Source organism: Elephas maximus, chromosome 21 (genome assembly GCF_024166365.1).
Source record: "Elephas maximus indicus isolate mEleMax1 chromosome 21, mEleMax1 primary haplotype, whole genome shotgun sequence".
In the NCBI taxonomy this organism is placed as follows: Eukaryota; Metazoa; Chordata; class Mammalia; order Proboscidea; family Elephantidae; genus Elephas; species Elephas maximus.
Genome location: NC_064839.1, coordinates 2,188,982 through 2,216,255, shown reverse-complemented (window position 1 = coordinate 2,216,255; position 27,274 = coordinate 2,188,982).

Here is a 27,274-nt window from a genome sequence, read left to right as displayed (position 1 = left end):
AATGAGCTCGGCAGATCTGCCCTTCGCGAAGGGCCGTTTTCCCCCGGAGAACTGCCTCGCGGTAGCCCTGTTCTGGAAGTGGAACGAGTATGCAGTGTTAGCGTTCAGCTATTGTGAAGGCTCGCTCTGGCCCAGGGCAAACGAAGCGCCGGGGGAAGTCTTAGCAGAGCCCGGCGCCTTTCCACGGTTCAAAGCATGGAACTGCAGACTCTTTTGCAAAGAAGAGAGCGCACAGGCAACAGCAGCCCGCACGTTTCTCAGTGAAAGGGAGAACTCCCTGACTTCATCCAGTTCTCTGAGCAAAGCAGGCAGAGGGAGAGAAACTTTCTTTCCTTCCTCTTTCCTGCAACGAATTCCTCATTTGCTCTTGCAAAAGCAGGGCTTCTTCTGAAAAACTACGTCGCGGTGCAAGGATCCTTCCAGAGGAGAAACGACATAGTTTGAGCTGGAAGGGCTTGGGAAAGCAGCCGGGGAAAAAAGGCCTCTTGCTGTTCTCTTTTCTTTCTGCCTGAATGCGGTCAATTCGCACTTGCCAAAATAAGGTTTCCCAGCACAAACTACAAAGCAGCAGCTCTCTCCTGGCAGAGGAAATCCCACGCAGTGTTGCCCTGGCGAGATAGTGTTGCTACAGTGAGGCCCAGGGAAATCACACTGCCTAGAGAAATCCTAGCAAAGCCCTGTGTTTCCCCACAGGAATGTATGTCAGTTTCAGTTCTTTGCCAGCAACGGAGCTCAGAGGCAACGTCAGATTGTGTGTATCTCAGTGAGAGAAAGAACACTGTGACTTCCCCCGTTCCTCTGACGAAAGCGGTTAGAGGGAGAAAAGCGTCCTTTGCTTTCGCTTTCCCGCAATGAGCTCGGCAGATCTGCCCTTCGCGAAGGGCCGTTTTCCCCCGGAGAACTGCCTCGCGGTAGCCCTGTTCTGGAAGTGTAACGAGTATGCTGTGTTAGCATTCAGCTATTCTGAAGGCTGGCTTTGGCCCAGGGCAAACGAAGCGCCGGGGGAAGTCTTAGCAGAGCCCGGCGCCTTTCCACGGTTCAAACCGTGGAACTGCAGACTCTTTTGCAAAGAAGAGAGCGCACAGGCAACAGCAGCCCGCACGTTTCTCAGTGAAAGGGAGAACTCCCTGACTTCATCCAGTTCTCTGAGCAAAGCAGGCAGAGGGAGAGAAACTTTCTTTCCTTCCTCTTTCCTGCAACGAATTCCTCATTTGCTCTTGCAAAAGCAGGGCTTCTTCTGAAAAACTACGTCGCGGTGCAAGGATCCTTCCAGAGGAGCAACGACATAGTTTGAGCTGGAAGGGCTTGGGAAAGCAGCCAGGGAAAAAAGGCCTCTTGCTGTTCTCTTTTCTTTCTGCCTGAATGCGGTCAATTCGCACTTGCCAAAATAAGGTTTCCCAGCACAAACTACAAAGCAGCAGCTCTCTTGGAAGAGGAAATCCCACGCAGTGTTGCCCTGGCGAGATAGTGTTGCTACACAGAGGCCCAGGGAAATCACACTGCCTAGAGAAATCCTAGCAAAGCCCTGTGTTTCCCCACAGGAATGGATGTCAGTTTCAGTTCTTTGCCAGCAACGGAGCTCAGAGGCAACATCAGATTGTGTGTATCTCAGTGAGAGAAAGAACACTGTGACTTCCCCCGTTCCTCTGACGAAAGCGGTTAGAGGGAGAAAAGCGTCTTTTGCTTTCGCTTTCCCGCAATGAGCTCGGCAGATCTGCCCTTCGCGAAGGGCCTTTTCCCCGGAGAACTGCCTCGCGCTAGCCCTGTTCTGGAAGTGGAACGAGTATGCAGTGTTAGCGTTCAGCTATTGTGAAGGCTCGCTCTGGCCCAGGGCAAACGAAGCGCCGGGGGAAGTCTTAGCAGAGCCCGGCACCTTTCCACGGTTCAAAGCGTGGAACTGCAGACTCTTTTGCAAAGAAGAGAGCACACAGGCAACAGCAGCCCGCACGTATCTCAGTGAAAGGGAGAACTCCCTGACTTCATCCAGTCCTCTGAACAAAGCAGGCAGAGGGAGAGAAACTTTCTTTCCTTCCTCTTTCCTGCAACGAATTGCTCCTTTGCTCTTGCAAACGCAGGGCTTCTTCTGAAAAACTACGTGGCGGTGCAAGGATCCTTCCAGAGGAGAAACGACATAGTTTGAGCTGGAAGGGCTTTGGAAAGCAGCCGGGGAGAAAAGGCCTCTTGCTGTTCTCTTTTCTTTCTGCCTGAATGCAGTCAATTCGCACTTGCCAAAGCAAGGTTTCCCAGCACAAACTACAAAGCAGCAGCTCTCTCCTGGCAGAGGAAATCCCACGCAGTGTTGCCCTGGCGAGATAGTGTTGCTACAGTGAGGCCCAGGGAAATCACACTGCCTAGAGAAATCCTAGCAAAGCCCTGTGTTTCCCCACAGGAATGTATGTCAGTTTCAGTTCTTTGCCAGCAACGGAGCTCAGAGGCAACGTCAGATTGTGTGTATCTCAGTGAGAGAAAGAACACTGTGACTTCCCCCGTTCCTCTGACGAAAGCGCTTAGAGGGAGAATAGCGTCCTTTGCTTTCGCTTTCCCGCAATGAGCTCGGCAGATCTGCCCTTCGCGAAGGGCCGTTTTCCCCCGGAGAACTGCCTCGCGGTAGCGCTGTTCTGGAAGTGGAACGAGTATGCTGTGTTAGCATTCAGCTATTGTGAAGGCTGGCTTTGGCCCAGGGCAAACGAAGCGCCGGGGGAAGTCTTAGCAGAGCCCGGCGCCTTTCCACGGTTCAAAGCGTGGAACTGCAGACTCTTTTGCAAAGAAGAGAGCGCCCAGGCAACAGCAGCCCGCACGTTTCTCAGTGAAAGGGAGAACTCCCTGACTTCATCCAGTCCTCTGAACAAAGCAGGCAGAGGGAGAGAAACTTTCTTTCCTTCCTCTTTCCTGCAACGAATTCCTCATTTGCTCTTGCAAAAGCAGGGCTTCTTCTGAAAAACTACGTCGCGGTGCAAGGATCCTTCCAGAGGAGCAACGACATAGTTTGAGCTGGAAGGGCTTGGGAAAGCAGCCGGGGAAAAAAGGCCTCTTGCTGTTCTCTTTTCTTTCTGCCTGAATGCGGTCAATTCGCACTTGCCAAAATAAGGTTTCCCAGCACAAACTACAAAGCAGCAGCTCTCTTGGAAGAGGAAATCCCACGCAGTGTTGCCCTGGCGAGATAGTGTTGCTACAGTGAGGCCCAGGGAAATCACACTGCCTAGAGAAATCCTAGCAAAGCCCTGTGTTTCCCCACAGGAATGTATGTCAGGTTCAGTTCTTTGCCAGCAACGGAGCTCAGAGGCAACGTCAGATTGTGTGTATCTCAGTGAGAGAAAGAACACTGTGACTTCCCCCGTTCCTCTGACGAAAGCGGTTAGAGGGAGAAAAGCGTCCTTTGCTTTCGCTTTCCCGCAATGAGCTCGGCAGATCTGCCCTTCGCGAAGGGCCGTTTTCCCCCGGAGAACTGCCTCGCGGTAGCCCTGTTCTGGAAGTGGAACGAGTATGCAGTGTTAGCGTTCAGCTATTGTGAAGGCTCGCTCTGGCCCAGGGCAAACGAAGCGCCGGGGGAAGTCTTAGCAGAGCCCGGCGCCTTTCCACGGTTCAAAGCATGGAACTGCAGACTCTTTTGCAAAGAAGAGAGCGCACAGGCAACAGCAGCCCGCACGTTTCTCAGTGAAAGGGAGAACTCCCTGACTTCATCCAGTTCTCTGAGCAAAGCAGGCAGAGGGAGAGAAACTTTCTTTCCTTCCTCTTTCCTGCAACGAATTCCTCATTTGCTCTTGCAAAAGCAGGGCTTCTTCTGAAAAACTACGTCGCGGTGCAAGGATCCTTCCAGAGGAGAAACGACATAGTTTGAGCTGGAAGGGCTTGGGAAAGCAGCCGGGGAAAAAAGGCCTCTTGCTGTTCTCTTTTCTTTCTGCCTGAATGCGGTCAATTCGCACTTGCCAAAATAAGGTTTCCCAGCACAAACTACAAAGCAGCAGCTCTCTCCTGGCAGAGGAAATCCCACGCAGTGTTGCCCTGGCGAGATAGTGTTGCTACAGTGAGGCCCAGGGAAATCACACTGCCTAGAGAAATCCTAGCAAAGCCCTGTGTTTCCCCACAGGAATGTATGTCAGTTTCAGTTCTTTGCCAGCAACGGAGCTCAGAGGCAACGTCAGATTGTGTGTATCTCAGTGAGAGAAAGAACACTGTGACTTCCCCCGTTCCTCTGACGAAAGCGGTTAGAGGGAGAAAAGCGTCCTTTGCTTTCGCTTTCCCGCAATGAGCTCGGCAGATCTGCCCTTCGCGAAGGGCCGTTTTCCCCCGGAGAACTGCCTCGCGGTAGCCCTGTTCTGGAAGTGTAACGAGTATGCTGTGTTAGCATTCAGCTATTGTGAAGGCTGGCTTTGGCCCAGGGCAAACGAAGCGCCGGGGGAAGTCTTAGCAGAGCCCGGCGCCTTTCCACGGTTCAAACCGTGGAACTGCAGACTCTTTTGCAAAGAAGAGAGCGCACAGGCAACAGCAGCCCGCACGTTTCTCAGTGAAAGGGAGAACTCCCTGACTTCATCCAGTTCTCTGAGCAAAGCAGGCAGAGGGAGAGAAACTTTCTTTCCTTCCTCTTTCCTGCAACGAATTCCTCATTTGCTCTTGCAAAAGCAGGGCTTCTTCTGAAAAACTACGTCGCGGTGCAAGGATCCTTCCAGAGGAGCAACGACATAGTTTGAGCTGGAAGGGCTTGGGAAAGCAGCCGGGGAAAAAAGGCCTCTTGCTGTTCTCTTTTCTTTCTGCCTGAATGCGGTCAATTCGCACTTGCCAAAATAAGGTTTCCCAGCACAAACTACAAAGCAGCAGCTCTCTTGGAAGAGGAAATCCCACGCAGTGTTGCCCTGGCGAGATAGTGTTGCTACAGTGAGGCCCAGGGAAATCACACTGCCTAGAGAAATCCTAGCAAAGCCCTGTGTTTCCCCACAGGAATGGATGTCAGTTTCAGTTCTTTGCCAGCAACGGAGCTCAGAGGCAACATCAGATTGTGTGTATCTCAGTGAGAGAAAGAACACTGTGACTTCCCCCGTTCCTCTGACGAAAGCGGTTAGAGGGAGAAAAGCGTCTTTTGCTTTCGCTTTCCCGCAATGAGCTCGGCAGATCTGCCCTTCGCGAAGGGCCTTTTCCCCGGAGAACTGCCTCGCGCTAGCCCTGTTCTGGAAGTGGAACGAGTATGCAGTGTTAGCGTTCAGCTATTGTGAAGGCTCGCTCTGGCCCAGGGCAAACGAAGCGCCGGGGGAAGTCTTAGCAGAGCCCGGCACCTTTCCACGGTTCAAAGCGTGGAACTGCAGACTCTTTTGCAAAGAAGAGAGCACACAGGCAACAGCAGCCCGCACGTATCTCAGTGAAAGGGAGAACTCCCTGACTTCATCCAGTCCTCTGAGCAAAGCAGGCAGAGGGAGAGAAACTTTCTTTCCTTCCTCTTTCCTGCAACGAATTGCTCCTTTGCTCTTGCAAACGCAGGGCTTCTTCTGAAAAACTACGTGGCGGTGCAAGGATCCTTCCAGAGGAGAAACGACATAGTTTGAGCTGGAAGGGCTTTGGAAAGCAGCCGGGGAGAAAAGGCCTCTTGCTGTTCTCTTTTCTTTCTGCCTGAATGCAGTCAATTCGCACTTGCCAAAGCAAGGTTTCCCAGCACAAACTACAAAGCAGCAGCTCTCTCCTGGCAGAGGAAATCCCACGCAGTGTTGCCCTGGCGAGATAGTGTTGCTACAGTGAGGCCCAGGGAAATCACACTGCCTAGAGAAATCCTAGCAAAGCCCTGTGTTTCCCCACAGGAATGTATGTCAGTTTCAGTTCTTTGCCAGCAACGGAGCTCAGAGGCAACGTCAGATTGTGTGTATCTCAGTGAGAGAAAGAACACTGTGACTTCCCCCGTTCCTCTGACGAAAGCGCTTAGAGGGAGAATAGCGTCCTTTGCTTTCGCTTTCCCGCAATGAGCTCGGCAGATCTGCCCTTCGCGAAGGGCCGTTTTCCCCCGGAGAACTGCCTCGCGGTAGCGCTGTTCTGGAAGTGGAACGAGTATGCTGTGTTAGCATTCAGCTATTGTGAAGGCTGGCTTTGGCCCAGGGCAAACGAAGCGCCGGGGGAAGTCTTAGCAGAGCCCGGCGCCTTTCCACGGTTCAAAGCGTGGAACTGCAGACTCTTTTGCAAAGAAGAGAGCGCCCAGGCAACAGCAGCCCGCACGTTTCTCAGTGAAAGGGAGAACTCCCTGACTTCATCCAGTCCTCTGAACAAAGCAGGCAGAGGGAGAGAAACTTTCTTTCCTTCCTCTTTCCTGCAACGAATTCCTCATTTGCTCTTGCAAAAGCAGGGCTTCTTCTGAAAAACTACGTCGCGGTGCAAGGATCCTTCCAGAGGAGCAACGACATAGTTTGAGCTGGAAGGGCTTGGGAAAGCAGCCGGGGAAAAAAGGCCTCTTGCTGTTCTCTTTTCTTTCTGCCTGAATGCGGTCAATTCGCACTTGCCAAAATAAGGTTTCCCAGCACAAACTACAAAGCAGCAGCTCTCTTGGAAGAGGAAATCCCACGCAGTGTTGCCCTGGCGAGATAGTGTTGCTACAGTGAGGCCCAGGGAAATCACACTGCCTAGAGAAATCCTAGCAAAGCCCTGTGTTTCCCCACAGGAATGTATGTCAGGTTCAGTTCTTTGCCAGCAACGGAGCTCAGAGGCAACGTCAGATTGTGTGTATCTCAGTGAGAGAAAGAACACTGTGACTTCCCCCGTTCCTCTGACGAAAGCGGTTAGAGGGAGAAAAGCGTCCTTTGCTTTCGCTTTCCCGCAATGAGCTCGGCAGATCTGCCCTTCGCGAAGGGCCGTTTTCCCCCGGAGAACTGCCTCGCGGTAGCCCTGTTCTGGAAGTGGAACGAGTATGCAGTGTTAGCGTTCAGCTATTGTGAAGGCTCGCTCTGGCCCAGGGCAAACGAAGCGCCGGGGGAAGTCTTAGCAGAGCCCGGCGCCTTTCCACGGTTCAAAGCATGGAACTGCAGACTCTTTTGCAAAGAAGAGAGCGCACAGGCAACAGCAGCCCGCACGTTTCTCAGTGAAAGGGAGAACTCCCTGACTTCATCCAGTTCTCTGAGCAAAGCAGGCAGAGGGAGAGAAACTTTCTTTCCTTCCTCTTTCCTGCAACGAATTCCTCATTTGCTCTTGCAAAAGCAGGGCTTCTTCTGAAAAACTACGTCGCGGTGCAAGGATCCTTCCAGAGGAGAAACGACATAGTTTGAGCTGGAAGGGCTTGGGAAAGCAGCCGGGGAAAAAAGGCCTCTTGCTGTTCTCTTTTCTTTCTGCCTGAATGCGGTCAATTCGCACTTGCCAAAATAAGGTTTCCCAGCACAAACTACAAAGCAGCAGCTCTCTCCTGGCAGAGGAAATCCCACGCAGTGTTGCCCTGGCGAGATAGTGTTGCTACAGTGAGGCCCAGGGAAATCACACTGCCTAGAGAAATCCTAGCAAAGCCCTGTGTTTCCCCACAGGAATGTATGTCAGTTTCAGTTCTTTGCCAGCAACGGAGCTCAGAGGCAACGTCAGATTGTGTGTATCTCAGTGAGAGAAAGAACACTGTGACTTCCCCCGTTCCTCTGACGAAAGCGGTTAGAGGGAGAAAAGCGTCCTTTGCTTTCGCTTTCCCGCAATGAGCTCGGCAGATCTGCCCTTCGCGAAGGGCCGTTTTCCCCCGGAGAACTGCCTCGCGGTAGCCCTGTTCTGGAAGTGTAACGAGTATGCTGTGTTAGCATTCAGCTATTGTGAAGGCTGGCTTTGGCCCAGGGCAAACGAAGCGCCGGGGGAAGTCTTAGCAGAGCCCGGCGCCTTTCCACGGTTCAAACCGTGGAACTGCAGACTCTTTTGCAAAGAAGAGAGCGCACAGGCAACAGCAGCCCGCACGTTTCTCAGTGAAAGGGAGAACTCCCTGACTTCATCCAGTTCTCTGAGCAAAGCAGGCAGAGGGAGAGAAACTTTCTTTCCTTCCTCTTTCCTGCAACGAATTCCTCATTTGCTCTTGCAAAAGCAGGGCTTCTTCTGAAAAACTACGTCGCGGTGCAAGGATCCTTCCAGAGGAGCAACGACATAGTTTGAGCTGGAAGGGCTTGGGAAAGCAGCCGGGGAAAAAAGGCCTCTTGCTGTTCTCTTTTCTTTCTGCCTGAATGCGGTCAATTCGCACTTGCCAAAATAAGGTTTCCCAGCACAAACTACAAAGCAGCAGCTCTCTTGGAAGAGGAAATCCCACGCAGTGTTGCCCTGGCGAGATAGTGTTGCTACAGTGAGGCCCAGGGAAATCACACTGCCTAGAGAAATCCTAGCAAAGCCCTGTGTTTCCCCACAGGAATGGATGTCAGTTTCAGTTCTTTGCCAGCAACGGAGCTCAGAGGCAACATCAGATTGTGTGTATCTCAGTGAGAGAAAGAACACTGTGACTTCCCCCGTTCCTCTGACGAAAGCGGTTAGAGGGAGAAAAGCGTCTTTTGCTTTCGCTTTCCCGCAATGAGCTCGGCAGATCTGCCCTTCGCGAAGGGCCTTTTCCCCGGAGAACTGCCTCGCGCTAGCCCTGTTCTGGAAGTGGAACGAGTATGCAGTGTTAGCGTTCAGCTATTGTGAAGGCTCGCTCTGGCCCAGGGCAAACGAAGCGCCGGGGGAAGTCTTAGCAGAGCCCGGCACCTTTCCACGGTTCAAAGCGTGGAACTGCAGACTCTTTTGCAAAGAAGAGAGCACACAGGCAACAGCAGCCCGCACGTATCTCAGTGAAAGGGAGAACTCCCTGACTTCATCCAGTCCTCTGAGCAAAGCAGGCAGAGGGAGAGAAACTTTCTTTCCTTCCTCTTTCCTGCAACGAATTGCTCCTTTGCTCTTGCAAACGCAGGGCTTCTTCTGAAAAACTACGTGGCGGTGCAAGGATCCTTCCAGAGGAGAAACGACATAGTTTGAGCTGGAAGGGCTTTGGAAAGCAGCCGGGGAGAAAAGGCCTCTTGCTGTTCTCTTTTCTTTCTGCCTGAATGCAGTCAATTCGCACTTGCCAAAGCAAGGTTTCCCAGCACAAACTACAAAGCAGCAGCTCTCTCCTGGCAGAGGAAATCCCACGCAGTGTTGCCCTGGCGAGATAGTGTTGCTACAGTGAGGCCCAGGGAAATCACACTGCCTAGAGAAATCCTAGCAAAGCCCTGTGTTTCCCCACAGGAATGTATGTCAGTTTCAGTTCTTTGCCAGCAACGGAGCTCAGAGGCAACGTCAGATTGTGTGTATCTCAGTGAGAGAAAGAACACTGTGACTTCCCCCGTTCCTCTGACGAAAGCGCTTAGAGGGAGAATAGCGTCCTTTGCTTTCGCTTTCCCGCAATGAGCTCGGCAGATCTGCCCTTCGCGAAGGGCCGTTTTCCCCCGGAGAACTGCCTCGCGGTAGCGCTGTTCTGGAAGTGGAACGAGTATGCTGTGTTAGCATTCAGCTATTGTGAAGGCTGGCTTTGGCCCAGGGCAAACGAAGCGCCGGGGGAAGTCTTAGCAGAGCCCGGCGCCTTTCCACGGTTCAAAGCGTGGAACTGCAGACTCTTTTGCAAAGAAGAGAGCGCCCAGGCAACAGCAGCCCGCACGTTTCTCAGTGAAAGGGAGAACTCCCTGACTTCATCCAGTCCTCTGAACAAAGCAGGCAGAGGGAGAGAAACTTTCTTTCCTTCCTCTTTCCTGCAACGAATTCCTCATTTGCTCTTGCAAAAGCAGGGCTTCTTCTGAAAAACTACGTCGCGGTGCAAGGATCCTTCCAGAGGAGCAACGACATAGTTTGAGCTGGAAGGGCTTGGGAAAGCAGCCGGGGAAAAAAGGCCTCTTGCTGTTCTCTTTTCTTTCTGCCTGAATGCGGTCAATTCGCACTTGCCAAAATAAGGTTTCCCAGCACAAACTACAAAGCAGCAGCTCTCTTGGAAGAGGAAATCCCACGCAGTGTTGCCCTGGCGAGATAGTGTTGCTACAGTGAGGCCCAGGGAAATCACACTGCCTAGAGAAATCCTAGCAAAGCCCTGTGTTTCCCCACAGGAATGTATGTCAGGTTCAGTTCTTTGCCAGCAACGGAGCTCAGAGGCAACGTCAGATTGTGTGTATCTCAGTGAGAGAAAGAACACTGTGACTTCCCCCGTTCCTCTGACGAAAGCGGTTAGAGGGAGAAAAGCGTCCTTTGCTTTCGCTTTCCCGCAATGAGCTCGGCAGATCTGCCCTTCGCGAAGGGCCGTTTTCCCCCGGAGAACTGCCTCGCGGTAGCCCTGTTCTGGAAGTGGAACGAGTATGCAGTGTTAGCGTTCAGCTATTGTGAAGGCTCGCTCTGGCCCAGGGCAAACGAAGCGCCGGGGGAAGTCTTAGCAGAGCCCGGCGCCTTTCCACGGTTCAAAGCATGGAACTGCAGACTCTTTTGCAAAGAAGAGAGCGCACAGGCAACAGCAGCCCGCACGTTTCTCAGTGAAAGGGAGAACTCCCTGACTTCATCCAGTTCTCTGAGCAAAGCAGGCAGAGGGAGAGAAACTTTCTTTCCTTCCTCTTTCCTGCAACGAATTCCTCATTTGCTCTTGCAAAAGCAGGGCTTCTTCTGAAAAACTACGTCGCGGTGCAAGGATCCTTCCAGAGGAGAAACGACATAGTTTGAGCTGGAAGGGCTTGGGAAAGCAGCCGGGGAAAAAAGGCCTCTTGCTGTTCTCTTTTCTTTCTGCCTGAATGCGGTCAATTCGCACTTGCCAAAATAAGGTTTCCCAGCACAAACTACAAAGCAGCAGCTCTCTCCTGGCAGAGGAAATCCCACGCAGTGTTGCCCTGGCGAGATAGTGTTGCTACAGTGAGGCCCAGGGAAATCACACTGCCTAGAGAAATCCTAGCAAAGCCCTGTGTTTCCCCACAGGAATGTATGTCAGGTTCAGTTCTTTGCCAGCAACGGAGCTCAGAGGCAACGTCAGATTGTGTGTATCTCAGTGAGAGAAAGAACACTGTGACTTCCCCCGTTCCTCTGACGAAAGCGGTTAGAGGGAGAAAAGCGTCCTTTGCTTTCGCTTTCCCGCAATGAGCTCGGCAGATCTGCCCTTCGCGAAGGGCCGTTTTCCCCCGGAGAACTGCCTCGCGGTAGCCCTGTTCTGGAAGTGGAACGAGTATGCAGTGTTAGCGTTCAGCTATTGTGAAGGCTCGCTCTGGCCCAGGGCAAACGAAGCGCCGGGGGAAGTCTTAGCAGAGCCCGGCGCCTTTCCACGGTTCAAAGCATGGAACTGCAGACTCTTTTGCAAAGAAGAGAGCGCACAGGCAACAGCAGCCCGCACGTTTCTCAGTGAAAGGGAGAACTCCCTGACTTCATCCAGTTCTCTGAGCAAAGCAGGCAGAGGGAGAGAAACTTTCTTTCCTTCCTCTTTCCTGCAACGAATTCCTCATTTGCTCTTGCAAAAGCAGGGCTTCTTCTGAAAAACTACGTCGCGGTGCAAGGATCCTTCCAGAGGAGAAACGACATAGTTTGAGCTGGAAGGGCTTGGGAAAGCAGCCGGGGAAAAAAGGCCTCTTGCTGTTCTCTTTTCTTTCTGCCTGAATGCGGTCAATTCGCACTTGCCAAAATAAGGTTTCCCAGCACAAACTACAAAGCAGCAGCTCTCTCCTGGCAGAGGAAATCCCACGCAGTGTTGCCCTGGCGAGATAGTGTTGCTACAGTGAGGCCCAGGGAAATCACACTGCCTAGAGAAATCCTAGCAAAGCCCTGTGTTTCCCCACAGGAATGTATGTCAGTTTCAGTTCTTTGCCAGCAACGGAGCTCAGAGGCAACGTCAGATTGTGTGTATCTCAGTGAGAGAAAGAACACTGTGACTTCCCCCGTTCCTCTGACGAAAGCGGTTAGAGGGAGAAAAGCGTCCTTTGCTTTCGCTTTCCCGCAATGAGCTCGGCAGATCTGCCCTTCGCGAAGGGCCGTTTTCCCCCGGAGAACTGCCTCGCGGTAGCCCTGTTCTGGAAGTGTAACGAGTATGCTGTGTTAGCATTCAGCTATTCTGAAGGCTGGCTTTGGCCCAGGGCAAACGAAGCGCCGGGGGAAGTCTTAGCAGAGCCCGGCGCCTTTCCACGGTTCAAACCGTGGAACTGCAGACTCTTTTGCAAAGAAGAGAGCGCACAGGCAACAGCAGCCCGCACGTTTCTCAGTGAAAGGGAGAACTCCCTGACTTCATCCAGTTCTCTGAGCAAAGCAGGCAGAGGGAGAGAAACTTTCTTTCCTTCCTCTTTCCTGCAACGAATTCCTCATTTGCTCTTGCAAAAGCAGGGCTTCTTCTGAAAAACTACGTCGCGGTGCAAGGATCCTTCCAGAGGAGCAACGACATAGTTTGAGCTGGAAGGGCTTGGGAAAGCAGCCAGGGAAAAAAGGCCTCTTGCTGTTCTCTTTTCTTTCTGCCTGAATGCGGTCAATTCGCACTTGCCAAAATAAGGTTTCCCAGCACAAACTACAAAGCAGCAGCTCTCTTGGAAGAGGAAATCCCACGCAGTGTTGCCCTGGCGAGATAGTGTTGCTACACAGAGGCCCAGGGAAATCACACTGCCTAGAGAAATCCTAGCAAAGCCCTGTGTTTCCCCACAGGAATGGATGTCAGTTTCAGTTCTTTGCCAGCAACGGAGCTCAGAGGCAACATCAGATTGTGTGTATCTCAGTGAGAGAAAGAACACTGTGACTTCCCCCGTTCCTCTGACGAAAGCGGTTAGAGGGAGAAAAGCGTCTTTTGCTTTCGCTTTCCCGCAATGAGCTCGGCAGATCTGCCCTTCGCGAAGGGCCTTTTCCCCGGAGAACTGCCTCGCGCTAGCCCTGTTCTGGAAGTGGAACGAGTATGCAGTGTTAGCGTTCAGCTATTGTGAAGGCTCGCTCTGGCCCAGGGCAAACGAAGCGCCGGGGGAAGTCTTAGCAGAGCCCGGCACCTTTCCACGGTTCAAAGCGTGGAACTGCAGACTCTTTTGCAAAGAAGAGAGCACACAGGCAACAGCAGCCCGCACGTATCTCAGTGAAAGGGAGAACTCCCTGACTTCATCCAGTCCTCTGAGCAAAGCAGGCAGAGGGAGAGAAACTTTCTTTCCTTCCTCTTTCCTGCAACGAATTGCTCCTTTGCTCTTGCAAACGCAGGGCTTCTTCTGAAAAACTACGTGGCGGTGCAAGGATCCTTCCAGAGGAGAAACGACATAGTTTGAGCTGGAAGGGCTTTGGAAAGCAGCCGGGGAGAAAAGGCCTCTTGCTGTTCTCTTTTCTTTCTGCCTGAATGCAGTCAATTCGCACTTGCCAAAGCAAGGTTTCCCAGCACAAACTACAAAGCAGCAGCTCTCTCCTGGCAGAGGAAATCCCACGCAGTGTTGCCCTGGCGAGATAGTGTTGCTACAGTGAGGCCCAGGGAAATCACACTGCCTAGAGAAATCCTAGCAAAGCCCTGTGTTTCCCCACAGGAATGTATGTCAGTTTCAGTTCTTTGCCAGCAACGGAGCTCAGAGGCAACGTCAGATTGTGTGTATCTCAGTGAGAGAAAGAACACTGTGACTTCCCCCGTTCCTCTGACGAAAGCGCTTAGAGGGAGAATAGCGTCCTTTGCTTTCGCTTTCCCGCAATGAGCTCGGCAGATCTGCCCTTCGCGAAGGGCCGTTTTCCCCCGGAGAACTGCCTCGCGGTAGCGCTGTTCTGGAAGTGGAACGAGTATGCTGTGTTAGCATTCAGCTATTGTGAAGGCTGGCTTTGGCCCAGGGCAAACGAAGCGCCGGGGGAAGTCTTAGCAGAGCCCGGCGCCTTTCCACGGTTCAAAGCGTGGAACTGCAGACTCTTTTGCAAAGAAGAGAGCGCCCAGGCAACAGCAGCCCGCACGTTTCTCAGTGAAAGGGAGAACTCCCTGACTTCATCCAGTCCTCTGAACAAAGCAGGCAGAGGGAGAGAAACTTTCTTTCCTTCCTCTTTCCTGCAACGAATTCCTCATTTGCTCTTGCAAAAGCAGGGCTTCTTCTGAAAAACTACGTCGCGGTGCAAGGATCCTTCCAGAGGAGCAACGACATAGTTTGAGCTGGAAGGGCTTGGGAAAGCAGCCGGGGAAAAAAGGCCTCTTGCTGTTCTCTTTTCTTTCTGCCTGAATGCGGTCAATTCGCACTTGCCAAAATAAGGTTTCCCAGCACAAACTACAAAGCAGCAGCTCTCTTGGAAGAGGAAATCCCACGCAGTGTTGCCCTGGCGAGATAGTGTTGCTACAGTGAGGCCCAGGGAAATCACACTGCCTAGAGAAATCCTAGCAAAGCCCTGTGTTTCCCCACAGGAATGTATGTCAGGTTCAGTTCTTTGCCAGCAACGGAGCTCAGAGGCAACGTCAGATTGTGTGTATCTCAGTGAGAGAAAGAACACTGTGACTTCCCCCGTTCCTCTGACGAAAGCGGTTAGAGGGAGAAAAGCGTCCTTTGCTTTCGCTTTCCCGCAATGAGCTCGGCAGATCTGCCCTTCGCGAAGGGCCGTTTTCCCCCGGAGAACTGCCTCGCGGTAGCCCTGTTCTGGAAGTGGAACGAGTATGCAGTGTTAGCGTTCAGCTATTGTGAAGGCTCGCTCTGGCCCAGGGCAAACGAAGCGCCGGGGGAAGTCTTAGCAGAGCCCGGCGCCTTTCCACGGTTCAAAGCATGGAACTGCAGACTCTTTTGCAAAGAAGAGAGCGCACAGGCAACAGCAGCCCGCACGTTTCTCAGTGAAAGGGAGAACTCCCTGACTTCATCCAGTTCTCTGAGCAAAGCAGGCAGAGGGAGAGAAACTTTCTTTCCTTCCTCTTTCCTGCAACGAATTCCTCATTTGCTCTTGCAAAAGCAGGGCTTCTTCTGAAAAACTACGTCGCGGTGCAAGGATCCTTCCAGAGGAGAAACGACATAGTTTGAGCTGGAAGGGCTTGGGAAAGCAGCCGGGGAAAAAAGGCCTCTTGCTGTTCTCTTTTCTTTCTGCCTGAATGCGGTCAATTCGCACTTGCCAAAATAAGGTTTCCCAGCACAAACTACAAAGCAGCAGCTCTCTCCTGGCAGAGGAAATCCCACGCAGTGTTGCCCTGGCGAGATAGTGTTGCTACAGTGAGGCCCAGGGAAATCACACTGCCTAGAGAAATCCTAGCAAAGCCCTGTGTTTCCCCACAGGAATGTATGTCAGTTTCAGTTCTTTGCCAGCAACGGAGCTCAGAGGCAACGTCAGATTGTGTGTATCTCAGTGAGAGAAAGAACACTGTGACTTCCCCCGTTCCTCTGACGAAAGCGGTTAGAGGGAGAAAAGCGTCCTTTGCTTTCGCTTTCCCGCAATGAGCTCGGCAGATCTGCCCTTCGCGAAGGGCCGTTTTCCCCCGGAGAACTGCCTCGCGGTAGCCCTGTTCTGGAAGTGTAACGAGTATGCTGTGTTAGCATTCAGCTATTCTGAAGGCTGGCTTTGGCCCAGGGCAAACGAAGCGCCGGGGGAAGTCTTAGCAGAGCCCGGCGCCTTTCCACGGTTCAAACCGTGGAACTGCAGACTCTTTTGCAAAGAAGAGAGCGCACAGGCAACAGCAGCCCGCACGTTTCTCAGTGAAAGGGAGAACTCCCTGACTTCATCCAGTTCTCTGAGCAAAGCAGGCAGAGGGAGAGAAACTTTCTTTCCTTCCTCTTTCCTGCAACGAATTCCTCATTTGCTCTTGCAAAAGCAGGGCTTCTTCTGAAAAACTACGTCGCGGTGCAAGGATCCTTCCAGAGGAGCAACGACATAGTTTGAGCTGGAAGGGCTTGGGAAAGCAGCCAGGGAAAAAAGGCCTCTTGCTGTTCTCTTTTCTTTCTGCCTGAATGCGGTCAATTCGCACTTGCCAAAATAAGGTTTCCCAGCACAAACTACAAAGCAGCAGCTCTCTTGGAAGAGGAAATCCCACGCAGTGTTGCCCTGGCGAGATAGTGTTGCTACACAGAGGCCCAGGGAAATCACACTGCCTAGAGAAATCCTAGCAAAGCCCTGTGTTTCCCCACAGGAATGGATGTCAGTTTCAGTTCTTTGCCAGCAACGGAGCTCAGAGGCAACATCAGATTGTGTGTATCTCAGTGAGAGAAAGAACACTGTGACTTCCCCCGTTCCTCTGACGAAAGCGGTTAGAGGGAGAAAAGCGTCTTTTGCTTTCGCTTTCCCGCAATGAGCTCGGCAGATCTGCCCTTCGCGAAGGGCCTTTTCCCCGGAGAACTGCCTCGCGCTAGCCCTGTTCTGGAAGTGGAACGAGTATGCAGTGTTAGCGTTCAGCTATTGTGAAGGCTCGCTCTGGCCCAGGGCAAACGAAGCGCCGGGGGAAGTCTTAGCAGAGCCCTGCACCTTTCCACGGTTCAAAGCGTGGAACTGCAGACTCTTTTGCAAAGAAGAGAGCACACAGGCAACAGCAGCCCGCACGTATCTCAGTGAAAGGGAGAACTCCCTGACTTCATCCAGTCCTCTGAACAAAGCAGGCAGAGGGAGAGAAACTTTCTTTCCTTCCTCTTTCCTGCAACGAATTGCTCCTTTGCTCTTGCAAACGCAGGGCTTCTTCTGAAAAACTACGTGGCGGTGCAAGGATCCTTCCAGAGGAGAAACGACATAGTTTGAGCTGGAAGGGCTTTGGAAAGCAGCCGGGGAGAAAAGGCCTCTTGCTGTTCTCTTTTCTTTCTGCCTGAATGCAGTCAATTCGCACTTGCCAAAGCAAGGTTTCCCAGCACAAACTACAAAGCAGCAGCTCTCTCCTGGCAGAGGAAATCCCACGCAGTGTTGCCCTGGCGAGATAGTGTTGCTACAGTGAGGCCCAGGGAAATCACACTGCCTAGAGAAATCCTAGCAAAGCCCTGTGTTTCCCCACAGGAATGTATGTCAGTTTCAGTTCTTTGCCAGCAACGGAGCTCAGAGGCAACGTCAGATTGTGTGTATCTCAGTGAGAGAAAGAACACTGTGACTTCCCCCGTTCCTCTGACGAAAGCGCTTAGAGGGAGAATAGCGTCCTTTGCTTTCGCTTTCCCGCAATGAGCTCGGCAGATCTGCCCTTCGCGAAGGGCCGTTTTCCCCCGGAGAACTGCCTCGCGGTAGCGCTGTTCTGGAAGTGGAACGAGTATGCTGTGTTAGCATTCAGCTATTGTGAAGGCTGGCTTTGGCCCAGGGCAAACGAAGCGCCGGGGGAAGTCTTAGCAGAGCCCGGCGCCTTTCCACGGTTCAAAGCGTGGAACTGCAGACTCTTTTGCAAAGAAGAGAGCGCCCAGGCAACAGCAGCCCGCACGTTTCTCAGTGAAAGGGAGAACTCCCTGACTTCATCCAGTCCTCTGAACAAAGCAGGCAGAGGGAGAGAAACTTTCTTTCCTTCCTCTTTCCTGCAACGAATTCCTCATTTGCTCTTGCAAAAGCAGGGCTTCTTCTGAAAAACTACGTCGCGGTGCAAGGATCCTTCCAGAGGAGCAACGACATAGTTTGAGCTGGAAGGGCTTGGGAAAGCAGCCGGGGAAAAAAGGCCTCTTGCTGTTCTCTTTTCTTTCTGCCTGAATGCGGTCAATTCGCACTTGCCAAAATAAGGTTTCCCAGCACAAACTACAAAGCAGCAGCTCTCTTGGAAGAGGAAATCCCACGCAGTGTTGCCCTGGCGAGATAGTGTTGCTACAGTGAGGCCCAGGGAAATCACACTGCCTAGAGAAATCCTAGCAAAGCCCTGTGTTTCCCCACAGGAATGTATGTCAGGTTCAGTTCTTTGCCAGCAACGGAGCTCAGAGGCAACGTCAGATTGTGTGTATCTCAGTGAGAGAAAGAACACTGTGACTTCCCCCGTTCCTCTGACGAAAGCGGTTAGAGGGAGAAAAGCGTCCTTTGCTTTCGCTTTCCCGCAATGAGCTCGGCAGATCTGCCCTTCGCGAAGGGCCGTTTTCCCCCGGAGAACTGCCTCGCGGTAGCCCTGTTCTGGAAGTGGAACGAGTATGCAGTGTTAGCGTTCAGCTATTGTGAAGGCTCGCTCTGGCCCAGGGCAAACGAAGCGCCGGGGGAAGTCTTAGCAGAGCCCGGCGCCTTTCCACGGTTCAAAGCATGGAACTGCAGACTCTTTTGCAAAGAAGAGAGCGCACAGGCAACAGCAGCCCGCACGTTTCTCAGTGAAAGGGAGAACTCCCTGACTTCATCCAGTTCTCTGAGCAAAGCAGGCAGAGGGAGAGAAACTTTCTTTCCTTCCTCTTTCCTGCAACGAATTCCTCATTTGCTCTTGCAAAAGCAGGGCTTCTTCTGAAAAACTACGTCGCGGTGCAAGGATCCTTCCAGAGGAGAAACGACATAGTTTGAGCTGGAAGGGCTTGGGAAAGCAGCCGGGGAAAAAAGGCCTCTTGCTGTTCTCTTTTCTTTCTGCCTGAATGCGGTCAATTCGCACTTGCCAAAATAAGGTTTCCCAGCACAAACTACAAAGCAGCAGCTCTCTCCTGGCAGAGGAAATCCCACGCAGTGTTGCCCTGGCGAGATAGTGTTGCTACAGTGAGGCCCAGGGAAATCACACTGCCTAGAGAAATCCTAGCAAAGCCCTGTGTTTCCCCACAGGAATGTATGTCAGTTTCAGTTCTTTGCCAGCAACGGAGCTCAGAGGCAACGTCAGATTGTGTGTATCTCAGTGAGAGAAAGAACACTGTGACTTCCCCCGTTCCTCTGACGAAAGCGGTTAGAGGGAGAAAAGCGTCCTTTGCTTTCGCTTTCCCGCAATGAGCTCGGCAGATCTGCCCTTCGCGAAGGGCCGTTTTCCCCCGGAGAACTGCCTCGCGGTAGCCCTGTTCTGGAAGTGTAACGAGTATGCTGTGTTAGCATTCAGCTATTGTGAAGGCTGGCTTTGGCCCAGGGCAAACGAAGCGCCGGGGGAAGTCTTAGCAGAGCCCGGCGCCTTTCCACGGTTCAAACCGTGGAACTGCAGACTCTTTTGCAAAGAAGAGAGCGCACAGGCAACAGCAGCCCGCACGTTTCTCAGTGAAAGGGAGAACTCCCTGACTTCATCCAGTTCTCTGAGCAAAGCAGGCAGAGGGAGAGAAACTTTCTTTCCTTCCTCTTTCCTGCAACGAATTCCTCATTTGCTCTTGCAAAAGCAGGGCTTCTTCTGAAAAACTACGTCGCGGTGCAAGGATCCTTCCAGAGGAGCAACGACATAGTTTGAGCTGGAAGGGCTTGGGAAAGCAGCCGGGGAAAAAAGGCCTCTTGCTGTTCTCTTTTCTTTCTGCCTGAATGCGGTCAATTCGCACTTGCCAAAATAAGGTTTCCCAGCACAAACTACAAAGCAGCAGCTCTCTTGGAAGAGGAAATCCCACGCAGTGTTGCCCTGGCGAGATAGTGTTGCTACAGTGAGGCCCAGGGAAATCACACTGCCTAGAGAAATCCTAGCAAAGCCCTGTGTTTCCCCACAGGAATGGATGTCAGTTTCAGTTCTTTGCCAGCAACGGAGCTCAGAGGCAACATCAGATTGTGTGTATCTCAGTGAGAGAAAGAACACTGTGACTTCCCCCGTTCCTCTGACGAAAGCGGTTAGAGGGAGAAAAGCGTCTTTTGCTTTCGCTTTCCCGCAATGAGCTCGGCAGATCTGCCCTTCGCGAAGGGCCTTTTCCCCGGAGAACTGCCTCGCGCTAGCCCTGTTCTGGAAGTGGAACGAGTATGCAGTGTTAGCGTTCAGCTATTGTGAAGGCTCGCTCTGGCCCAGGGCAAACGAAGCGCCGGGGGAAGTCTTAGCAGAGCCCGGCACCTTTCCACGGTTCAAAGCGTGGAACTGCAGACTCTTTTGCAAAGAAGAGAGCACACAGGCAACAGCAGCCCGCACGTATCTCAGTGAAAGGGAGAACTCCCTGACTTCATCCAGTCCTCTGAGCAAAGCAGGCAGAGGGAGAGAAACTTTCTTTCCTTCCTCTTTCCTGCAACGAATTGCTCCTTTGCTCTTGCAAACGCAGGGCTTCTTCTGAAAAACTACGTGGCGGTGCAAGGATCCTTCCAGAGGAGAAACGACATAGTTTGAGCTGGAAGGGCTTTGGAAAGCAGCCGGGGAGAAAAGGCCTCTTGCTGTTCTCTTTTCTTTCTGCCTGAATGCAGTCAATTCGCACTTGCCAAAGCAAGGTTTCCCAGCACAAACTACAAAGCAGCAGCTCTCTCCTGGCAGAGGAAATCCCACGCAGTGTTGCCCTGGCGAGATAGTGTTGCTACAGTGAGGCCCAGGGAAATCACACTGCCTAGAGAAATCCTAGCAAAGCCCTGTGTTTCCCCACAGGAATGTATGTCAGTTTCAGTTCTTTGCCAGCAACGGAGCTCAGAGGCAACGTCAGATTGTGTGTATCTCAGTGAGAGAAAGAACACTGTGACTTCCCCCGTTCCTCTGACGAAAGCGCTTAGAGGGAGAATAGCGTCCTTTGCTTTCGCTTTCCCGCAATGAGCTCGGCAGATCTGCCCTTCGCGAAGGGCCGTTTTCCCCCGGAGAACTGCCTCGCGGTAGCGCTGTTCTGGAAGTGGAACGAGTATGCTGTGTTAGCATTCAGCTATTGTGAAGGCTGGCTTTGGCCCAGGGCAAACGAAGCGCCGGGGGAAGTCTTAGCAGAGCCCGGCGCCTTTCCACGGTTCAAAGCGTGGAACTGCAGACTCTTTTGCAAAGAAGAGAGCGCCCAGGCAACAGCAGCCCGCACGTTTCTCAGTGAAAGGGAGAACTCCCTGACTTCATCCAGTCCTCTGAACAAAGCAGGCAGAGGGAGAGAAACTTTCTTTCCTTCCTCTTTCCTGCAACGAATTCCTCATTTGCTCTTGCAAAAGCAGGGCTTCTTCTGAAAAACTACGTCGCGGTGCAAGGATCCTTCCAGAGGAGCAACGACATAGTTTGAGCTGGAAGGGCTTGGGAAAGCAGCCGGGGAAAAAAGGCCTCTTGCTGTTCTCTTTTCTTTCTGCCTGAATGCGGTCAATTCGCACTTGCCAAAATAAGGTTTCCCAGCACAAACTACAAAGCAGCAGCTCTCTTGGAAGAGGAAATCCCACGCAGTGTTGCCCTGGCGAGATAGTGTTGCTACAGTGAGGCCCAGGGAAATCACACTGCCTAGAGAAATCCTAGCAAAGCCCTGTGTTTCCCCACAGGAATGTATGTCAGGTTCAGTTCTTTGCCAGCAACGGAGCTCAGAGGCAACGTCAGATTGTGTGTATCTCAGTGAGAGAAAGAACACTGTGACTTCCCCCGTTCCTCTGACGAAAGCGGTTAGAGGGAGAAAAGCGTCCTTTGCTTTCGCTTTCCCGCAATGAGCTCGGCAGATCTGCCCTTCGCGAAGGGCCGTTTTCCCCCGGAGAACTGCCTCGCGGTAGCCCTGTTCTGGAAGTGGAACGAGTATGCAGTGTTAGCGTTCAGCTATTGTGAAGGCTCGCTCTGGCCCAGGGCAAACGAAGCGCCGGGGGAAGTCTTAGCAGAGCCCGGCGCCTTTCCACGGTTCAAAGCATGGAACTGCAGACTCTTTTGCAAAGAAGAGAGCGCACAGGCAACAGCAGCCCGCACGTTTCTCAGTGAAAGGGAGAACTCCCTGACTTCATCCAGTTCTCTGAGCAAAGCAGGCAGAGGGAGAGAAACTTTCTTTCCTTCCTCTTTCCTGCAACGAATTCCTCATTTGCTCTTGCAAAAGCAGGGCTTCTTCTGAAAAACTACGTCGCGGTGCAAGGATCCTTCCAGAGGAGAAACGACATAGTTTGAGCTGGAAGGGCTTGGGAAAGCAGCCGGGGAAAAAAGGCCTCTTGCTGTTCTCTTTTCTTTCTGCCTGAATGCGGTCAATTCGCACTTGCCAAAATAAGGTTTCCCAGCACAAACTACAAAGCAGCAGCTCTCTCCTGGCAGAGGAAATCCCACGCAGTGTTGCCCTGGCGAGATAGTGTTGCTACAGTGAGGCCCAGGGAAATCACACTGCCTAGAGAAATCCTAGCAAAGCCCTGTGTTTCCCCACAGGAATGTATGTCAGTTTCAGTTCTTTGCCAGCAACGGAGCTCAGAGGCAACGTCAGATTGTGTGTATCTCAGTGAGAGAAAGAACACTGTGACTTCCCCCGTTCCTCTGACGAAAGCGGTTAGAGGGAGAAAAGCGTCCTTTGCTTTCGCTTTCCCGCAATGAGCTCGGCAGATCTGCCCTTCGCGAAGGGCCGTTTTCCCCCGGAGAACTGCCTCGCGGTAGCCCTGTTCTGGAAGTGTAACGAGTATGCTGTGTTAGCATTCAGCTATTGTGAAGGCTGGCTTTGGCCCAGGGCAAACGAAGCGCCGGGGGAAGTCTTAGCAGAGCCCGGCGCCTTTCTACGGTTCAAACCGTGGAACTGCAGACTCTTTTGCAAAGAAGAGAGCGCACAGGCAACAGCAGCCCGCACGTTTCTCAGTGAAAGGGAGAACTCCCTGACTTCATCCAGTTCTCTGAGCAAAGCAGGCAGAGGGAGAGAAACTTTCTTTCCTTCCTCTTTCCTGCAACGAATTCCTCATTTGCTCTTGCAAAAGCAGGGCTTCTTCTGAAAAACTACGTCGCGGTGCAAGGATCCTTCCAGAGGAGCAACGACATACTTTGAGCTGGAAGGGCTTGGGAAAGCAGCCAGGGAAAAAAGGCCTCTTGCTGTTCTCTTTTCTTTCTGCCTGAATGCGGTCAATTCGCACTTGCCAAAATAAGGTTTCCCAGCACAAACTACAAAGCAGCAGCTCTCTTGGAAGAGGAAATCCCACGCAGTGTTGCCCTGGCGAGATAGTGTTGCTACACAGAGGCCCAGGGAAATCACACTGCCTAGAGAAATCCTAGCAAAGCCCTGTGTTTTCCCACAGGAATGGATGTCAGTTTCAGTTCTTTGCCAGCAACGGAGCTCAGAGGCAACATCAGATTGTGTGTATCTCAGTGAGAGAAAGAACACTGTGACTTCCCCCGTTCCTCTGACGAAAGCGGTTAGAGGGAGAAAAGCGTCTTTTGCTTTCGCTTTCCCGCAATGAGCTCGGCAGATCTGCCCTTCGCGAAGGGCCTTTTCCCCGGAGAACTGCCTCGCGCTAGCCCTGTTCTGGAAGTGGAACGAGTATGCAGTGTTAGCGTTCAGCTATTGTGAAGGCTCGCTCTGGCCCAGGGCAAACGAAGCGCCGGGGGAAGTCTTAGCAGAGCCCGGCACCTTTCCACGGTTCAAAGCGTGGAACTGCAGACTCTTTTGCAAAGAAGAGAGCACACAGGCAACAGCAGCCCGCACGTATCTCAGTGAAAGGGAGAACTCCCTGACTTCATCCAGTCCTCTGAGCAAAGCAGGCAGAGGGAGAGAAACTTTCTTTCCTTCCTCTTTCCTGCAACGAATTGCTCCTTTGCTCTTGCAAACGCAGGGCTTCTTCTGAAAAACTACGTGGCGGTGCAAGGATCCTTCCAGAGGAGAAACGACATAGTTTGAGCTGGAAGGGCTTTGGAAAGCAGCCGGGGAGAAAAGGCCTCTTGCTGTTCTCTTTTCTTTCTGCCTGAATGCAGTCAATTCGCACTTGCCAAAGCAAGGTTTCCCAGCACAAACTACAAAGCAGCAGCTCTCTCCTGGCAGAGGAAATCCCACGCAGTGTTGCCCTGGCGAGATAGTGTTGCTACAGTGAGGCCCAGGGAAATCACACTGCCTAGAGAAATCCTAGCAAAGCCCTGTGTTTCCCCACAGGAATGTATGTCAGTTTCAGTTCTTTGCCAGCAACGGAGCTCAGAGGCAACGTCAGATTGTGTGTATCTCAGTGAGAGAAAGAACACTGTGACTTCCCCCGTTCCTCTGACGAAAGCGCTTAGAGGGAGAATAGCGTCCTTTGCTTTCGCTTTCCCGCAATGAGCTCGGCAGATCTGCCCTTCGCGAAGGGCCGTTTTCCCCCGGAGAACTGCCTCGCGGTAGCGCTGTTCTGGAAGTGGAACGAGTATGCTGTGTTAGCATTCAGCTATTGTGAAGGCTGGCTTTGGCCCAGGGCAAACGAAGCGCCGGGGGAAGTCTTAGCAGAGCCCGGCGCCTTTCCACGGTTCAAAGCGTGGAACTGCAGACTCTTTTGCAAAGAAGAGAGCGCCCAGGCAACAGCAGCCCGCACGTTTCTCAGTGAAAGGGAGAACTCCCTGACTTCATCCAGTCCTCTGAACAAAGCAGGCAGAGGGAGAGAAACTTTCTTTCCTTCCTCTTTCCTGCAACGAATTCCTCATTTGCTCTTGCAAAAGCAGGGCTTCTTCTGAAAAACTACGTCGCGGTGCAAGGATCCTTCCAGAGGAGCAACGACATAGTTTGAGCTGGAAGGGCTTGGGAAAGCAGCCGGGGAAAAAAGGCCTCTTGCTGTTCTCTTTTCTTTCTGCCTGAATGCGGTCAATTCGCACTTGCCAAAATAAGGTTTCCCAGCACAAACTACAAAGCAGCAGCTCTCTTGGAAGAGGAAATCCCACGCAGTGTTGCCCTGGCGAGATAGTGTTGCTACAGTGAGGCCCAGGGAAATCACACTGCCTAGAGAAATCCTAGCAAAGCCCTGTGTTTCCCCACAGGAATGTATGTCAGGTTCAGTTCTTTGCCAGCAACGGAGCTCAGAGGCAACGTCAGATTGTGTGTATCTCAGTGAGAGAAAGAACACTGTGACTTCCCCCGTTCCTCTGACGAAAGCGGTTAGAGGGAGAAAAGCGTCCTTTGCTTTCGCTTTCCCGCAATGAGCTCGGCAGATCTGCCCTTCGCGAAGGGCCGTTTTCCCCCGGAGAACTGCCTCGCGGTAGCCCTGTTCTGGAAGTGGAACGAGTATGCAGTGTTAGCGTTCAGCTATTGTGAAGGCTCGCTCTGGCCCAGGGCAAACGAAGCGCCGGGGGAAGTCTTAGCAGAGCCCGGCGCCTTTCCACGGTTCAAAGCATGGAACTGCAGACTCTTTTGCAAAGAAGAGAGCGCACAGGCAACAGCAGCCCGCACGTTTCTCAGTGAAAGGGAGAACTCCCTGACTTCATCCAGTTCTCTGAGCAAAGCAGGCAGAGGGAGAGAAACTTTCTTTCCTTCCTCTTTCCTGCAACGAATTCCTCATTTGCTCTTGCAAAAGCAGGGCTTCTTCTGAAAAACTACGTCGCGGTGCAAGGATCCTTCCAGAGGAGAAACGACATAGTTTGAGCTGGAAGGGCTTGGGAAAGCAGCCGGGGAAAAAAGGCCTCTTGCTGTTCTCTTTTCTTTCTGCCTGAATGCGGTCAATTCGCACTTGCCAAAATAAGGTTTCCCAGCACAAACTACAAAGCAGCAGCTCTCTCCTGGCAGACGAAATCCCACGCAGTGTTGCCCTGGCGAGATAGTGTTGCTACAGTGAGGCCCAGGGAAATCACACTGCCTAGAGAAATCCTAGCAAAGCCCTGTGTTTCCCCACAGGAATGTATGTCAGTTTCAGTTCTTTGCCAGCAACGGAGCTCAGAGGCAACGTCAGATTGTGTGTATCTCAGTGAGAGAAAGAACACTGTGACTTCCCCCGTTCCTCTGACGAAAGCGCTTAGAGGGAGAATAGCGTCCTTTGCTTTCGCTTTCCCGCAATGAGCTCGGCAGATCTGCCCTTCGCGAAGGGCCGTTTTCCCCCGGAGAACGGCCTCGCGGTAGCGCTGTTCTGGAAGTGGAACGAGTATGCTGTGTTAGCATTCAGCTATTGTGAAGGCTGGCTTTGGCCCAGGGCAAACGAAGCGCCGGGGGAAGTCTTAGCAGAGCCCGGCGCCTTTCCACGGTTCAAAGCGTGGAACTGCAGACTCTTTTGCAAAGAAGAGAGCGCACAGGCAACAGCAGCCCGCACGTTTCTCAGTGAAAGGGAGAACTCCCTGACTTCATCCAGTCCTCTGAACAAAGCAGGCAGAGGGAGAGAAACTTTCTTTCCTTCCTCTTTCCTGCAACGAATTCCTCATTTGCTCTTGCAAAAGCAGGGCTTCTTCTGAAAAACTACGTCGCGGTGCAAGGATCCTTCCAGAGGAGCAACGACATAGTTTGAGCTGGAAGGGCTTGGGAAAGCAGCCGGGGAAAAAAGGCCTCTTGCTGTTCTCTTTTCTTTCTGCCTGAATGCGGTCAATTCGCACTTGCCAAAATAAGGTTTCCCAGCACAAACTACAAAGCAGCAGCTCTCTTGGAAGAGGAAATCCCACGCAGTGTTGCCCTGGCGAGATAGTGTTGCTACAGTGAGGCCCAGGGAAATCACACTGCCTAGAGAAATCCTAGCAAAGCCCTGTGTTTCCCCACAGGAATGTATGTCAGGTTCAGTTCTTTGCCAGCAACGGAGCTCAGAGGCAACGTCAGATTGTGTGTATCTCAGTGAGAGAAAGAACACTGTGACTTCCCCCGTTCCTCTGACGAAAGCGGTTAGAGGGAGAAAAGCGTCCTTTGCTTTCGCTTTCCCGCAATGAGCTCGGCAGATCTGCCCTTCGCGAAGGGCCGTTTTCCCCCGGAGAACTGCCTCGCGGTAGCCCTGTTCTGGAAGTGGAACGAGTATGCAGTGTTAGCGTTCAGCTATTGTGAAGGCTCGCTCTGGCCCAGGGCAAACGAAGCGCCGGGGGAAGTCTTAGCAGAGCCCGGCGCCTTTCCACGGTTCAAAGCATGGAACTGCAGACTCTTTTGCAAAGAAGAGAGCGCACAGGCAACAGCAGCCCGCACGTTTCTCAGTGAAAGGGAGAACTCCCTGACTTCATCCAGTTCTCTGAGCAAAGCAGGCAGAGGGAGAGAAACTTTCTTTCCTTCCTCTTTCCTGCAACGAATTCCTCATTTGCTCTTGCAAAAGCAGGGCTTCTTCTGAAAAACTACGTCGCGGTGCAAGGATCCTTCCAGAGGAGCAACGACATAGTTTGAGCTGGAAGGGCTTGGGAAAGCAGCCGGGGAAAAAAGGCCTCTTGCTGTTCTCTTTTCTTTCTGCCTGAATGCGGTCAATTCGCACTTGCCAAAATAAGGTTTCCCAGCACAAACTACAAAGCAGCAGCTCTCTTGGAAGAGGAAATCCCACGCAGTGTTGCCCTGGCGAGATAGTGTTGCTACAGTGAGGCCCAGGGAAATCACACTGCCTAGAGAAATCCTAGCAAAGCCCTGTGTTTCCCCACAGGAATGGATGTCAGTTTCAGTTCTTTGCCAGCAACGGAGCTCAGAGGCAACATCAGATTGTGTGTATCTCAGTGAGAGAAAGAACACTGTGACTTCCCCCGTTCCTCTGACGAAAGCGGTTAGAGGGAGAATAGCGTCTTTTGCTTTCGCTTTCCCGCAATGAGCTCGGCAGATCTGCCCTTCGCGAAGGGCCGTTTTCCCCCGGAGAACGGCCTCGCGGTAGCGCTGTTCTGGAAGTGGAACGAGTATGCTGTGTTAGCATTCAGCTATTGTGAAGG